General features: G+C 33.0%; 1 pseudogene; it reads left to right on the plus strand.

The window, feature by feature from the left end:
- The first annotated feature begins 620 nt into the window (after positions 1-620).
- LOC138378885 (coiled-coil domain-containing protein 138-like) lies at positions 621-3,560 on the plus strand (annotated as a pseudogene).
- The last annotated feature ends 15,018 nt before the right edge of the window (positions 3,561-18,578 follow it).

Genomic DNA, 18,578 nt, shown 5'->3' on the forward strand with positions numbered 1-18,578 from the left:
TTTTTCCTACCCTTACCATTACATTACAAAAGGCCAATTTACTTCAGTTCATTTTATCCAGTACATCATGTCTACCTTTTACCAAAAGTTACAAGGCAACTAAAAGGCAAAAAATACAGTTTAAAGAGATGGAAAAAGCATCAAGATCAAAGTCAGATATGGCAGTGCTATGATCTGAATATTTGTGTTCCCCCCAAGATCCATATGTTCAAATATTAACCCATAAAGTAATGGTGTTAGGGAAGTGATTAGGTCACAAGGGCAGAGAATCCATGAATGGGATTAGTACCCTTATAAAAGAGGTCCAAGAGAGACCTTTTGCCACTTCCACCATGTGAGGTTATAGCAAGAAGATGGCCATTTATGAACCAAAAAGTGGACCCTCGTCAGATACCAAATCTGCTAGCACCTTGGTCATGGGCTTATCAGGCTCCAGAAATACGAGAATTAAATTTCTGTTGCTTATAACGGACCAGTTTATGATATTTTGCTATAGCAGTTTGAGTGGACTAAGATAGGCAGGAATATTTCAATATTCAAGCCAGGAATTAAAGGAAAAAAAAAACAATCTAAAAATCTGTAGTTAAAGCCTCACCTCCACCAGACAGCCATGGGTTTGAATGTGGTTGTTGGGGAGACTGCAGTTCCAGCACACCAGGGAGCCGAGGGTCATCAATCCACCAGGGCAGAATTTTGTAGTGAAGCATCTCAAAAGCTGCTACAGACATCGGGGCTGCTGCCCTGGTGAGTGTAATTTTTCAAATTTTGATCAGGCTAAATGTAAGAGAAGATCTCTAACTTCCCTAGGTGATTTGGATATCTATTCATCTGGAGGTAAAGTTGGTTCATCGTTAAGATGTTATTCTGATAAAAGAAAGCATTGTACAACACCTTTTTGCAGTTCATTCAAGTACTTAAATGTGAATTGCCTAGATGATGAACTGGATTCTTTTCATGATTTGAAGAAACAGCAAACAGAAGAAGAGTTAATTGAGAATGATCATGAAGTTAGTACCTCCAAAATAAGCAAGCAATCTTTTAAAGAAATAGAAAAAGTTGCCCTGCCAACTAACATGGCCTCATGAAGACGTAGGACTGAATGTTGTAGTGATGCAAGTGGCTCTCCTTTGAAACATATCAGCTACCCAAAATCCAAGGTATCAAACAAGAAAATTTTACTTTCATATCTACTGAGTCAGACATATGACAAATTATTTCAAATACGCTTGTTTGTTTTTAGCTATTTTGCTGCTAGTTTATTTTACATGTAAATTATTTATTCACATATGAGGGAGTGAGGTGGTAGATAGACTCAAGCGATACAGGTAAACAGAATTTATAAGACAGAAAAGAGAAAAAAAAGCTTAACTTAGGAACAGTGAAATTTTCATTGCACAGTTAGCAGAAAAGGTTGTTGCCCTTCAAATAGTGAGAATTTAGCATGGGAGCAGATGTGATAGGCTCTCTTTGTATGACGTCAGCCAGCAACACTACATCAGCAGCTCCACCCTACTCACATCCAGCCCATACCATACTTCTCAGTAGACTTCCTTTCTGAATACCTGCTAAAAAGTAATGTTCTTTTCTCCATCCTTGCAAGGTCAAGAGACCTCTCCTTTTGCTTCCAAGTATTTGCTTCCTTTTCTTTTTCAAAGGAATGGCTTTACCTGTTCCTTCATGGGGATACAATTTGACATGGCTCTCCCTCAGCACAAGTTTATATTGCCTTGATTCTGCCATCAGGCAAAAATAAATTGTCCTTTTTGAAATCAAAATAAAAATTCTTAGAAAAGATGATTATACAGCAGGGTTAAAGTTCCGTTATGACTCAGACTGTTATGGAAAGCAGTTCAGGGTTACATAGTTCAAACATTAGTACAGGGGCTAATACTTGTGGGTTTAGGGTATCAATTATCTTAGGAGAACAGAGCTGGCTCAAATCTTAAAAGTATGTACTATAAAATGACACATACCAGAAGGCCATGCTCCCTCCAAAAGGCATATTGAAAGCAGTGGATTTGGTGATGGGTAGTTAAGGTAGTAAACGTTGAGGTGGGTTGGAGTAGTGGAAGGTAGGGTAGGAGAGTAGGTTCAAAAATGCCCACAAGTCATGTAAACAAGCCAATTCCTCTTTCTTACCCTTTGAAAATTATTTTTGATAGGATATTTTAAATTTACCTAATTATAAGTATCAACCAGAATTTGCTTGTTAAAAATAGAAAATATGAGATCTGAGGCCCACCTGGATGTAACATGAGGAAGGGAATATAAGAAATCTGTATTTTTAAATGCCATTATGATTCTGTGAAATTGGCAAATTGTCCATAGAGAGAGAACCTTTTAAAATACCATGGGCTACCAGAATCACTCAAACCTACCCCCGCCAATTGCCCCAATCCCTAGTAACCACCATTCTACTCTCTAGCTCTAGGAGATCACTTTTTTAAAACTCCACATATGAGTGAAATCATGCAGTATTTGTATTTCTGTACCTGGCTTATTTCACTTAGCAAAATGTCTTCCAGGTTGTCACAAATGGCCCAAATTTCTTCTTTTCTATGACTAAATAGTATTCCACATCTTTTTTTCCTAGATCAATTTTTTTTTTATTTCAAAATATTAATTGGGTACAAATGTTTTTGATGCATGGATAGTTTTATACTGCTGAAGTCAGGGTTATTAGTGTGACCATCACCCAAATAATATCCATTGCACCTGTTAGGGAGGTTTTTACACCACCCCTCCTCCATTTTTGATTTGAAATGACTTTTACTTCCCTCTGTGCCCATGTGTGTACATTGATTAGTTTCAAATTATTAAAGAGTACATGTGGTGTTTGTTTTTCTACTCCTGAGAAACTTCACTTAGGATAATAGTCTCTAGCTCCACCCAAATTTTTGTGAAAAACATTAATTCATTCCTTTTTATGGCTGAGTAATATTCCATGGTGTGTGTATATATGTATATATCACATTTTGTTAATCCACTCATGAAGTGATGGACAGTTAGATTGATTCCAAATCTTTGCAACTGTGAATTGTGCTGCAATAAATATTTGAGCGCAGGTGTCTTTTTGATAAAATGACTTATTTTCCTTTGGGTAGATATCCAGTAGTAGGATTGCTGGATCAAATGGTAAGTCTACATTCAGTTCTTTGAGGAATCTCCATACTGTTTTCCATAAAGGTTGTACTAATTTGCAGTCCCACTAACAGTGTGAAACTGCAGCACAACAGAAATTTGCTGAAGAGCTTCAAAAGCGAGAATGTTTTTTACTTGAACAAGAACTGCTTTTCAGACATGAAAATGCCTTGAGTAAAACTAAAGTTGTTGAACAAGAGGTTCTTACACGATTTCAAATTATAAAGGAACAACATTATGCAGAAGTTGAACATTTAACTGAAGTTCTCAAGGAAAAGAATAAAGAAAGCAAGAGACTGAGGTCCTCTTTTGATGCACTGAAAAAATTGAATGATATCCTTTAAAAATAATTAAATGAAATAAGTGAAGAAAACAGGAAGATGGAAATTCTGGCTAAAGGAGTTCAAGCTGGTTTTTAAACTTTTCACTTTGTGAGCAGCATGAGAATTTCCTTTCAATCTCTGTATTGTCATAGATTCGTACTTCCTCTGTAAAGTAGCTAAAGGAGCTTGAACTCTTTTAGCCTGAATCTCCATCTTCCTGTTTTCTTCACTTACTTCATTTACTATTCAATCCAGCAATCCCACTACTGGGTATCTACCCCAAGAAAAAGAAGTCATTATATCAAAAAGACACCTGCATTCATACATTTATCTCAGTGCAATTCACAATTGCAATGATATGAATTTACCCTAAGTGCCTATCAACTGATGAATGGATAAAGAAAATATGATACACACACACACACACACACACACACGCACACACACTTTTAAAATAAATGGATTATACCCCCTAATTTAGATAAATAGATTAGTTGAATGGACTAAAAATCAGGATCCAACTATATGCTGTAAACAAGAGAGTCACTTTAGATCTTAGGACACATATAGACTCAAAAGAAAATAATGGAACAAATATTCCATGCAAATGGTAACCAAAAGAGAGAAGAAGTGGCTATACTAATATCAGACAAAATATACTTTAATCAAACACTGTTACAAGAAACATAAAAGGACATCATATCATGCTAAAATGGTAACTCACTAAGAAGATATAAAAATCATAAATATTTATGCACCAAACCTGAGAGCTCCTAAATATATGAAGTAAATTTTGACAGAATTGAAGAGAGAAATACACAATAACACAATAATAGTAGAATAATTCAACACCCCACTTTCAATAATGGATAGAACAAACAGAAAGAAGATCAGTAAGAGAATATAGAACTTGTACAACATTATAGGCCAGTTGGACCTGACAGTCATGCATAGAGCAATCCACTGAACAGAAGAATATAGTTTCTTAAGTGCACATGAAACATTCTTCATGACAGACCACATATTATATCTCAAAACAAGTCTTAACAAATTCAAAAAGTTTAAATCATGCAACAAATCTTTTTTGATCAGAATAGAAAAACCTAGAAATCATTAGCAAAAGAAACACCGGAAAATCCACAGATATGTGGAAATTAAAAATAGAACCAAACAATGTGAATTGATCAAAAAATAAGTCACAATGGAAATTAGAAAATGCATTGATGCTAATGAAAATGAAAATACAACATATCAAAACTTATAGGATGCAACAAAAGCAGTGTTAATAAGGAAGTTTATACCTGTATATGTGTTCATAAGGAAAAAAAAAATCTCAAATCAACAACCAAAATTTACCCCTCAAGAAACCAAAAAAAGAAGAACAAACTAAACATAAAGCTAATAGAAGAAAGGAAAGGATAATGATAAACAAAATAAAAAATAGGAAAATAATAGAAAAATAAATGACACCGGGTTGAGTTTTTGAAAAGATCAAGAAAATTGACAATCCTTAGCTAGATTATCTAAGAAAAAAGAATGAAAACTCAAATAACTAAAATTAGAAATATAAGAGGGACATTACAACTGATATCAGCTAAATAAAAAAAGATTATAAGAGAATATTATGAACAATTGTACACCAACAAATTTGACAACCTAACAGAAATGGGTAAATTCTTAAAAACACAGTGTACCAAGATTGAATCATAAAGAAATAGAAAATAAGAAAAGACCAAAATGAGCAAGGAGATTGAATCAGAAACCAAAAACCTCCAAACAAGGAAAAGCTCAGGACCGGATGGATTCACTAGAGAATTCTACTCAACATTTAAAGAAGAATTAACAACAATCCTCCTGAAAATCTTCAAAAAAATTGAAGGAGAGGTAACACTTCCAAGCTCATTCTATGAGGCTGGACATCAAAGCTAGACAAAGACAATAAAAGAAAATAAAATAAATCTTACAGCCCAATATCCCTGAAGAATAATGTTGCAAAAATCTTCAACAAAATATTACCAAACTGAATTCAACAGCACATTAAAAGGATAGCATATCATTGTTAGCTAGATAGTTAGGATCTCTGGCTCTTCTCCGGACAAGGGTTCCCTGTTTTGGTGCTGTTTGGACCAATTGCTCCTCTTGGGAAGAAGGATAAGTGGAGGCACTCCATTTTGGTGTTATCCCACCCTTAATTCTATCCCGAGTAACTGCTACACCTGGGGAAGGAGGGAATGCTTTATCAGTCTGGGAATTCCCCAGCCCAGGCACAATAAGATTTAGAAAGTGACCTAGAGTAACCTAAGAGTAATTAATATGCCATTAGCTTGAATCTGCATTGTGGTTCACCCCCCCCACCACCCGCCAAGGTGGGCTTTCTTAGAGGGAGCTTGTATATGCAGATGGAATTTTGAGGACACCTGCTGATCATTTGATTAACATTCTACACCTCCCAAGAGTCCTCCTACAGACTGGGCTAATGAAAGGAAAGAATCTGAAAGAACTCAGAGTAAATGAGTGGGTCAGTGAGTGAGTGAGTTGGTCTGTTTCTCTCCACTCACAGAGACAGACCTGTTTCATTCTACAATAAAGAGCTGCTCTTGTGAATCTCTTCCCTACCTGAGGTTACTCTGTTGTACTGGCCTTGCTTGTGATTTTTCCAAGAAAGGAGTCAGAGGACCGGGATAATAGTCTGGACTTGACACTTTGGTGTGTCTGGTCATTCTTCAACCAAGAACACACCAAGAACTGAGGGAAGACTCCCACCCTGACATATTTGGTAACAAAACCTAGGATTCTGACACCATGACCAAGTGGGATTTACTCCTGGAATGCAAGGATTTTTCACCATATGAAAATCAATCAATATAATACATTACATTAACAGAATGAAAGGCAAAAACCATATCATTATATTAACTGTCACAGAAAAGGCATGAGATAATATTCAATACACTTTCATGATAAAAATACTCAAAAACAAAGGATAGAGGGAAGCTACTTCAATAAAATAAAGACAATTTATGAAATGCTTGTAGCTATCATCATACTCAATGGTGAAATACTGAAAGCTTTTCCTGTAAGGTCAGGCAAAAGGCATGGATGCCCACTATCACTACTTCTACTCAACTTAGTATTTGATGTCCTAGCCAGAACAACTAGTCTAAAAACAAAAAACAAAAACAACAAAAAAAGAAGTAAATGACTTTCAATTTTGAAAGGAAGATGCAAAATTACCTCTATTCACAGATGGTATGTTCTTATATATGTAGAAAATCCCTAAGATTCCACAAGAAAAGTGTTATAAATAATAAACAAATTCAGCAAAGCTGTAGAATATGAAATCAAAATACAAAGGGAAGTTGCATTTCTACTCACTAACAATGAGCAATCTGAAAAGGTAATTACAAAACAATTCCATTTATAATAGCATCAAAAAGGAAAAAAATGAGAATAAACCTCACTAAGGAGTAGAATGACTTATACAGTAAAAACTACAAAACATTAATGAGAGAAATGAAAGAAAACACTTATAAATGGAAACCCTTCTTGTGTTCATTGACTCAAAGACTTAATATTGTTAAGATGTTCATACTACCCAAAATTGTCTACAGATTCAACACTATCCATATCAAAATCCCAATGGCATTTTTTAGAAATAGAAAAAAATCCTAAAATTAATATATAATCTCTAGAGATCCCCAAAAAACAATTTTGAAGAAGAAAAATAAGTACTTGGAGTACTCACTTTTCCTGATTTCAAAACATATTATATAGTTTCAGAAATCAAAATAACATGGTACTGGCATAAACACAGACAAATATACCAAAGGAATAGAATAGAAAGTCCAGAAATTAGCCCTCATGTATATGGTCCAATGATCTTCAACAAGCATGTTGAGACCATTCTATGGGGGAATGACAGAGGCTTCTACAAATTGTCTTAGGAAAACTGGATATCCACATTCAAAAGAATGAAGTTGGATTCTTACCTTGCACCATATATAAAAATTAACTCAAAATGGATTAAAGAACTAAATGTAAGACCTAAAACTGTAAAACTCTTAGAAGAAAAGCAGGATCAGAGCTTCATGACATAAGATTTGGCAATTATTTTTTAGATATGACACCAAAAGCACAGGCAATGAAAGCAAAAATAGACAAATTGACTAATTCAAACTTACAAAGTTTGTTCATCAAAGAACATAACCAACAGAATAAAATGGCAACCTAAGGAATGGGAGAAAATATTTTCAATTTGTGTCTGATAAGGGGTTAATTTCCAGAATACATAAAGAACTCCTACCAAATCAAATGACCCAATTAGAAAATGGACAACAGATGTTAATAAAGAGTTCTACAAAAATAATATACAAATGGCCCATAAGCATATAAAAAGATACTCAAAATTACTAATCATCAGAGAAATATAAATCAAAACTGTAATGAGATATCACCTTATACACATTAGGATGACTATTATAAAAAAAAACTACAATAAAAGCAAAAATGACAAATGTTGTCAAGGATGTGGAGATACCAGAATGCTTTGCACAATTGTGAGATTGTAAAATGGTGCAACTGCTATGGAAAACAGTATGGATGGCCCTCAAAAATAAATAAATAAATAAATAAATAAATAAAAGGAGAGCTATTTTATAATCCCACAATCACTCTTCTGGTTATATACCCAAAATAATTTAAAGCAAGTTTCCTAATAGATGTTTACATACTTCTGTCCATTGCAGCATGATTTACAAGAGTGAAAAGTTGGAAGCACTGCAAACGTCCATTTATAGATTATTGGATAACGGAAACATGGTATATAGATAGAATAGAATATTATTTAATGTTAAAAGGAAAATATACTGTCACATGATACAACATGGCTAAAACTGGAGCACACTATGCTAAGCAACATAAGCCAACCACAGAAAGACAAATACTGTATGATTCTACTTATATGAGATATCTAGAACAGTGTAATTCATAGAAACAGAAATTAGAATGATTACCAGGGGCTGGAGGGAGGTAGAAAAGAGGAGTTGTTGTTCAATGGATATAGTTTCAGGTTTGCAAGATGAAAAAGTTCTGGAGATCTGTTTCACGGCAAAGTGAATATACTGAACACTACTGAATTAGAAAACTAAAATGGATAAGATGATAAATTTTACATTATTTGTTTTTACCATAATAAAAAAAGAATCTGAATGCCACTGAATCTCCTTTCCCATTCCACATCTGTTCTGTCAGGAAATGCTGTTGTCTCTGCCTTCAGAATATATGCATAATTCAACCAGTTTTTACCACCTCCATTGCTACTACCCTGTTCCAAGCCACTGTCATCTCCCACCTGGATTTTTTTCTACCACCTCAGAATTTGTCCTTTGTTTCCTCCTTTGACACTTTTACAGTATATTCTTATACAATAGCTAGAATGATTTCCTTAAAATATACTATCATATCACCCTTCTGTTCAAAATTATTCAGTGAATGGCTTCTCAACTCATTCAGAATAGAAGCTGGGGTCTTTATTATTGCCCTTCAAAGATTAACATCATTTGATACCTATTATCCCTCTGACTGCCTCTCCTACTACTCTTCCTCTTGTTCAACTCTTTATAGCACCCCATATGTTCCTTGGACTTTTATTTGACCCATTCAACTTATGGTCCTATTTCTGAAATTCTCTTCCCCCAGATATCTGTTTGGTTAACTTCTTCACCTCTGAAAAGTCTTTGTTCAAATATTGTCTTCTCAAACATGTTTATGCTCACCACTCAATTTATAATTGAAATATGCCTTTACTCTCACAACTCCTGATCTCCCGTAGTTTGTTCTATTTATTTTTCCCCATGGTATTTATCTCCTTCTAACCAAAAACATAAATTGAATTTCATGTTTATTCATCTTTAAAAATCTTCTAATGGCTTCCCATCTTGTACACATAACAGGACATGTCCCTTACTATGGTCTTCAAGACTTTCTGTGAGCTAACTCTTTTACCTCTCTAAACTCATATTCTAGTATTTCCATTCCCCAACCTTCCTTATTCACCTTTATCTATCCACTCAGGCTGCTTCTTCCTATTCTTCAAAAGTGCTATGTATGCTTTAGCCTTAGGGTCTTTATATATGTTGTTTCCCTCTCTGGAAGGCTCTTTCCTAAGATATACTCATGATTCAATCCCTCTATTTCTTCAAGTGTTTACACAAAAGCCAACATTTTTTTTTTTTTTGAGATAGAGTCTGACTCTGTCACCCAGGCTGGAACTCCCAGGCTAAAGTGATCCTCCCACCTCAGCCTCCTGAGTAGCTAGGAGTTTGGAGTTTAGGCTGTGCTTGGCTAATTTTTAAAATATTTTTTATAGACAGAGGGTCTTGCTATGTTTCCCAGGCTGGTGTAGAACTCCTGGCCTTGGCCAGGCGCGGTGGCTCACGCCTATAATCCTAGCACTCTGGGAGGCCAAAGTGGGTGGATCGTTTGAGCCCAGGAGTTTGAGGTTGCTGTGAACTAGGTTGACACCATGGCACTCTAGCCCAGGCAACAAAGTGAGACTCTGTCTCAAAAAAAAAAAAAAAAGAACTCCTGGCCTTAAGCGATCCTCCTACCTCAACCTCCCAAAGCACTGAGATTACAGGTGAAAGCCACCCTGGCCCTAAAGCCACCTTCTTAATAAAACTTACTTAAGTCTCACATCTGTAATTGTAGGCACCCCAACATTTTATATGCTTCCCTGACTATATGTTCCCCTTATCACTTAACATAACATATATTTTGTTTATTTTTTTTTGCCTCTGCCACTAGAATGTGAGCTCTACGATAGCAAGAAATTTTGTCCCTTTTTTTTTTTACTTTTATAATCCTGGTACCCAAACTAGTAGGCACAAAATAAATGTTTGTTGAATAAAATCATACAACATTACATCAATGGAAAGAATTGAGGTTTTGTGTTTCATTTGCAAACATATAAAAAAGTACCTTTCATCAAGAAAACCTAGATATTTTAAACTTACATACTTTTTATAAGACCTAACATATCATATGTAACAGGAATATTTTCCTTTAAACAAAAGATGGAGAATGTATAATTTATTTTCCACATAAGATTTTTGAGGTATATTATTATTTGTCATAGTGTTTGCATTAAAATAAGAAAAAATTTTGTGGTGAAGTCAGTTCAATTTTAGCCACTACTGTATTTGCAAAATAAATATCTGTTCATTTCTTTCCTTCAAAACAGAATTCAGATTAAGTGTCAATTACCATCCTACATATCCCTTTAAATCTAATGAGCAAAGACTCTTAGAGAATGCATAATTACTATGCACTGTCAGTGTTTGTTATTTGTGCCAAAGACGGAGAGAGGTGGGGGAAACATTTGACTAATATAATTCCTCCTTTGTACATTTATACAATTTAAGTGTATGAGGCATTTCTTTATAGTAATGAGACTTATTTTCTTGTGTAACTCCTAAGTTAAGTCTAAAGACAGTTCCAAAATCCATTAATAATGTTTTACATAAAATTCTGATAGACTTTTTAAAGGAAAACACTAAAAAGAGCAATACCATATAATGTAAAGTACTCTGGGCACAAAGTGATAAGATTCAAATTTTTACACAATCCTTTCTAAGTGGATGTGTGATCTTTTTTGCTATTTTATTTTTGTGGGTTTCCATTGCCTCAGCACTGAGTTAAATAATCTCTAAAATCTCTTTCATTTGTAAAAATCATAAAACATTTTCTTTTCTAATTATAGCTCCCACAATTGGAGGTGCTTAATTTGGTACAATTATTTGAGCCTCAAAAAACAATCCACCTCTTCCAAATGTTGTGTCCCCAAATGTTCTAAGTTACAATGATAAAATTAAGTGTTTGGATATCTTAAAACACCCATTATCTGTTCACTAAAACAGAAACCTTTAATAAAACTGGGCATTGTGGTCACATCATATTGACAAGTAACAAGGTCAGGTTGACCAACAAATTACCACAGTTCACTCTTATGTAACTGGTGACTGTGAACAGAAAGATGTTTTTCAATTTAAAGACTATGACTATCATGAAACATATCTGGGATTTTCCACAAGATCCCCAAATTAAAGCTCAAGGACTTAGAGCCACTGCTTTATGTATTTTCACTCTATAGATGGATACACTCACAAAAAAAGTGTGATCTCAAATTTGGAAAAAAAAGTCTCTTGAGTAAATGTTTACCTCAAATGCAAACAATTTTGTATGAAGTATTTCTAAACACTACATGTAGGTGAAACCTATGAAGAACTTCTAAATGGGTTGCTAGGTCAGCACATAAATAGAACATTAGAAAATATTTAATCTTCATGATGAACATTAATATTTAAATAGTTCTTTTGTTTTGTTTTCCCTTATATATCAAATTTATTTGTGGGCGACAGATCATTCATTCATTTTTTCATTCATTTTTAAAAAATATTTGTTTACTCCTGATTTCCACTGAGAGTATACAAAGCTGGAAAGACCATCATTTCTACCTTTACAACAATAACAGAAACAAAGTGAGACAGACTGAAAATTCATAATTTTCTTGAACCTATGAGAAAGGTAATGCCACAAGATAACCAAGTAACTTAAAATCTAAGAAAAGAAAGGCAAAGAGTAGAGATAAGATGCAAACATTTACTTATGTGGAGATGATATAGCCTGTAACTATTAAGAATTAAGCTAATACATTTTTAGTGAATAGTAAGTAATATACCAAGGATAATTTATCAGTCTTGATAAATATTCTATGGTTATGTAAGATGTTAACATAAAGGGAATCTGGGTAAAATGTATACATAAGGGAACTCTACTATTTTGAAATTTTGTACATCTAAAAGTATTTCAAAATTAAAAATAAATAACTGTTATAAATTGTTGACAAATTGGTAAAAGCTGGCTATGGCTAAGAACAGAATATAGAACCTCTGGAGGCACAGACATAAGGGAAATTCACGCATGCTTACAGCATGTCTTCCATGGATATCACTGGACACTCAAAACAGAGATTGGTGAGGTCCTGAAAAAGTATCCCTCATTGTACAAGACTGGATAAGGGGAATGGCAACAACAACTTCTACTCTGGTCTGTTTCTCCTGTTTCACTTATGGAAACAAAAACTTTAAACTTTGTGGAGGAAAGGGCAACAAAAACTATCATCTTCAGGGCATTGGTGAATACATCACAGCTGGTGAAAGGGAACAGGAGGGAAAAAAATCCTTTACCCATATGAAGGCAGGAGTACTTACTAGGCCAAGAACTACATCTGGAGAGAGGCATGAGTACTGAGAAGACCACACTTCCAAGATACAGGTCGCAGTGTTTGCCTGGGATGGAGGACTAATCAAAAACAACTGAAAACACCCTTTATCATCAGGTCAGTAAGAGTCAAGTAATAAATAACAGGGAAATATTATACTTCTAGAAGTGTTATAAGAGTCTGGAAGGAGACCCTCTCTAAGGCATAGTCTAAAGGGAAGAACTGAATCTAAAGATGGAGTAGACATTGATAAAACCCTTGGGCAAACCAGAATTTGCTCTAAACACAATGTATAACTTAAGGGATTTGAAGTCTGGCACACTGACAATAGCAATTGCAGCAAGAAACTCCAAACACTATTCCACTCTTAATTAGAATCTCACACACACACACACACACAGACACTAAAAGCCTAGTAAAAACAAAGTTATGTCAATTTCTAGACATGAGAACTATTCACCATAGTCTCTACTGTCTTAAATAAGATATCCATAATTTAACAAAAAATTATGAAATGTATTTCAAAAGCAGTAAAAGAAACATACTGCCAAGATATAAAGCAATCAACAGAACTACACTTTGAGATATGACAGATGTTGAAACTCTAAGGAAGAAAGTTCAAAATAACTACAATTAATATGTTAGAAATTCTCATGGATAAGGCGGACAACATGAAAAATCAAATGGCAGATTTTAGCAGAAAATGGAAACTATAAGAAAGATTAAAATAAAGTGCTAAAAATGAAAAACATAGAAACTTATACAGAATGCCTTTGACAGTCTCACTAGTAGACTGGAAACAGCTAGGAATGAACAAGTGAACTTTAAGATATGCCCATAGAAATTATCCAAATAGAAATACAAAGAGAAAAAGGGTAAAAATAGAATAATGTAAAATAAGTCAATAATGTAGATAAAATATGATCATAAAATGCTCAATTAGCCCAAAAGAAGACAGAAAAAGAGGAAAAAAGAAAGTAACGTGGAATTAAGGGAAAATAGGTGGCAGGATGGTCATTTTAATCAAACCACATTAATAATCGCATCAAAGATAAATTGTATAAATGCTGGAACTAAAAATCATATTTCTGTATTAGATTAAAAAACTCAAGACCAACCTTTATGCTATCTACAAGAAAATAAATATCTATCTATCATCTATCTATCTATATACATATAAAGACCTAGATAGGTTTAATGAGTGTAAGGAAACTATACACAATGCAAGCACTGATCAAAAATAGAGCTGGAATATCTTTACTAATATCCAAAAAGACTTCAGAACAGATAATATTAGGAAAAGAAGGACATTATATAATAATAAAGGCATCAATTCTCCAATAAAACATGAAATTCCAAGTGTATATTCACCTAAAAATAAAACTTCAAATTACATGAAGCAAAAACTGATAAACTAAAATCCACAGTTGTAGATGGAGACATCAACATTTTTCTCTCAGTAATTGATAGACCAAGAAGAAAATCAGGCAGAAGAGAGAAGACCTGAAAAACATTTATCAATCAATTTGACCTAAGAGACACTTATAGAGGACTCAACCCCAAAATAGAAGAATATGCTATTTTTATAAAAACACATGTAACATTCAACCATATTCTTGAATATAAAGCCATCCTTAAAAAATATAAAACATTAGTAATCATAGAATGCCTGTCCTTTGACAGCAATTGAAATCAACTAGGAATCAGTAAAAGAAAGATATCTGAAAATCCCCAAATATGTTCAAAATAAACAACACATTTGTAAATAACCTGTATGTCAAAGAGGAAGTCTCAAAGAAAATTAATACATTCTTCAGAGATAAATGAAAGCAAAAGTATAACACATCACAATTTGTCAGATATAACTAAAGCAATACTTAGAGTGAAATTTATAGCATTAATCATTATATTAGAAAAATGTAAAGAATTCAAGTCAGCAATCTAACCTTCCAACTTCACTAGAAACCAAAAGAGCATATTAAACCCAAAGCAAGCAAAAGGAAGGAAACAGTAAGTCTGAATAGAACTGAAATCAGTAAAATTGAAAACAAAAACAATAGACAAAAGTAATGAAACATAGATCTAGTTCCTTGAAAATAATCAATAAAATTGCCTTTTTGACCAAGGAAAAAGAGAGAGAACACACAAATTGTCAATATCAGAAATTAATATGAGACAAGCATTACCACAGACCACAGAAAGGTTAAAATAAGAAAATACTATTTATTTTTATTGATACATAATAATTGTACATATTCATGGAGTATATGTTACATCTTTTTTTTTCCAAAATAAATAATACCAAAATACAAAAAGTAAAGAAAAAAATTTCAGGGCTTATGTATAAAATATGCTTCAATATACGCATAAAATGCTATTGCAATGGTTGTATGTAGTCATGTAAATGCATAGGAAATGATGGCAGATACACTGATCACAGTATTTGTTTCTGGGAATGGAAAAGAGATTGAATAAGAACTAAGGATAATTCTAACTTCATCTTTAGGATTTGAGTATTTATAACCACAATACAATCTTTTTTTGCCCTTATAAATTTACAAAAGTAGAATAAAAAAGGTGATTCTACAGTTTAGAATGCATTAAGTTATTAGGAAATAAATTACTTTAAATATATGAGAAAATTTTTCTTGTGTCAAATATAATTTGTATATCTCAAAGTATGATTATAACTTTGTTCTGTTCATTTTTTATATTCCATTATTAAAATGAATAGTTTCTAAAATTTTATTTCTCAATATGAGAAACTGTGAACAAATTTGATTTTTACTTTGTTATAATAAAACATGGTCTTTCAAATAAAAAAAACCAAAACAAAACAAAAATAAAAATCAGCAAAATATTTAAAGAAACTTATTATTCAGGAAAAAACTGTAAAGCTTAAAATGTAAGGAACTACTGTTAATCAAAGGCGAATCAGAAATAAAGATAGTTATTTTTCTCTGAATGCCAATAAAAAAAAAAAGATTCCCATGACATCTAGATTAAAATCTAGAGTTGTTAGGGCACACACACACACACACACACACACGCACACACACATCCAAAAAAAAAAAAAAACAAAAACAAAAACAGGGAGAAACAACTGGCAAATAAGCATAGGAAAATATGCTCACCTTCATTAGCCATCAGGCAAATGCAGTTTAAAAACAAATAAGATACCACTCATATCTGTGAGACTGACAAACAAAAATAAAATTAAAATTTTAAAATCACAATACCCAGTGCTGGCAATAATGTGAAACAACTTTGCACCAATTCATACATTACCATTGGGAATGGTTGAAAAATGGTTTGATAGTTTCTTATGTGAGCATATACTTTCTGTATTACCAGTAATTCTACCCCTAGGTATTTACCCAAGATAAATAAAAAAAATATGTTCACACAAAAATCTTCTGCAAAATTTTATAACAGCTTTATTCTTAATCACTCAAACTGTAAACAATCCAAATATCTTTTAATGGGTAAATGGGTAAAAATATTGAGGTACATCTATATAGTTGACTACCAAACAATGGTAAAAAGAAACAAGCTACTGATGCATGGATGAACCTCAAAGATTGTATTGCTGAGGTCTCAAAAGTTACAAACTGTGTGTTACATGGTAATTATTTAGAAATGACATGAAAAAGATAAACTACAGTGATGGCAAATATATCATGTTTTTCAGTGATTAGGGGTGGGAGGGGCTGTGGTGTGGGAGGATTTGCAGTAAGAGATGTAGCATGATGTAATTTATTGGAGTGATTGAACTGTTCTGTAGTTTCATTGTGGTTGCAATTTTACAAATTTATTATTAATAATATCCTAAAATTCATACAACTATATGCCAAAAATGCTAATTTTACTATATGTCAATTTGGTAAGTAATGGCAAATCTAATCAAAAGCATAAAGAGGAAGGTTGGGGAATTGAGTTATACAGGTGGACAACGGAGAGTAGATTTGGATACTTTCTTAGGGCATATGTAAGAAATACTCACAGAGATTTATAGAAACATATTTAGATAAATAAATCTGTGGTCTTTGGAATGATTTTGAGGCATCTATAAATATTTGTGAGTAATGTGATGGAAACGGTCAGATTGTGAAAGGTAATGCCCTGGAAGAATGTGTAGAATGAGAAGAAAATATGTTCAAAGAGAAATACTAATGTTTGAGAATTGTGCAGGCCTTGTGTATATCAAAAACATATAATCAGGGAAGCAAGATAATAAAGGCAGGACACTGTGTAAAAGCCAAAAAAAAAAAAAAAAAAACAAAAAAAAACAACCAAAAAGGAAATACTAAATAAATTTCATCCATATATCTGATAAGATAGATGGAATGGAAAAATCACTTAAAAGACATTAAGTCCACTTAAGAAGACATAGATAATCTTTTTTGACCTATAGCTAGTAAATAAACTGAATTCATAGTTAAAAGACTTCAGATAAAAAACTACAGGACCAGTTAAATTCTACCAAACATTTAAAGAAAAACATTACCAATTTTATATGATTTATTTTAGAAAATAGAAGACGAGGTCTACATCCTTACTAATTTTATGAGACCATCATTACCTTGGTAGCAAACCAGGTATAGATATTATAAGGAAAAAATAATTACCAACTAATATACCCCTAAGGAAGACAGATGGAAAAATATTTAACTTAATGTTAGAAAAGTGAGTCTAGCAATTTGCAAGCAAGATAATAAATCCTGACAAATATAATACTTAAAAATCAATCAATGTAGATCACAATTTCTAAAGACTAAACAAGAATGATGATAGAGGACATAATATTTAATCATGAAAAATCTGAATGCTTTCTCTATAATGTTGGTAACAAAATGAGGATGTTCACTTTTACCACTGCTATTCAATATCATATGGAAAACACTTGCAATGCAATAAGGTAAGAAAAGGAAATAAAAGCATACAGACTGAAAAGAAAAAAGTATCTCTATTTGCAGATGGCATAATTGTTTTCATAGAAAATCCCCAAAAAGTCTACCAAAAAGATACTATGTATAACCATTTTGGAAAGCAGATTGTCAGTTTCTTATCAAGGTAATCGTATACTTGTCATATGATCCAGCCATCCCATTCCTTAGTATTTACCCAAGAGAAATGAAAACTTATGTTTACACAAAAACTTGTATTCAATTGTTTATATAAGGCTTATTCATATTTGCCAAAAATTGGAAACATGTCAAATGTCCCTTAAACTCTGAATAGATGTCCAAATTGTCAGACATTCACACAATGACATACTACTCAGCAATACACAGGAATGAACAATTGATGCATGCAACAAGATCAGTGTATTTCAAATGTGCTTTGCTTAATAAAAGAAGCCAGACAAAAAGCTACATATCATATGATTCCATTTGCATATTTTCAAAAAGGTAAAACTATACTGATGAAGCACAGGTCAGTGGTAACAATTGTATGGGGTTGGAGAAACAGTTTACTACAAAGAATTGCACAAATGGAATTATTTTGTAGGGGTAGACTCTTCTGTTTTGATTGGATATTGTAAAGGCTAAAGACAAAAGGACCTATAAACATGACATACTTTCGTTGTCATTTTTTTTCTCACAGGGAGAAAGATTACGGAACTTCTTACAACTATACTAGGGATAAACAAATAAATAAATATATTGTAGATCCATGAGAGAGAAAGAAGTTACAGTAAACAAGAGGAATCTGAAATAAATCTTCTGGTGCTGAATTAGAGTCAAAGATATTAATAAGAATATATAAAAAGATAATAGATGATGATAGATGATAGATAACTCTGAAGTAAATATAAATATGATATACATTGG

The sequence above is a fragment of the Eulemur rufifrons genome, chromosome 30 (assembly GCF_041146395.1).
Source record: "Eulemur rufifrons isolate Redbay chromosome 30, OSU_ERuf_1, whole genome shotgun sequence".
Lineage (NCBI taxonomy): Eukaryota > Metazoa > Chordata > Mammalia > Primates > Lemuridae > Eulemur > Eulemur rufifrons.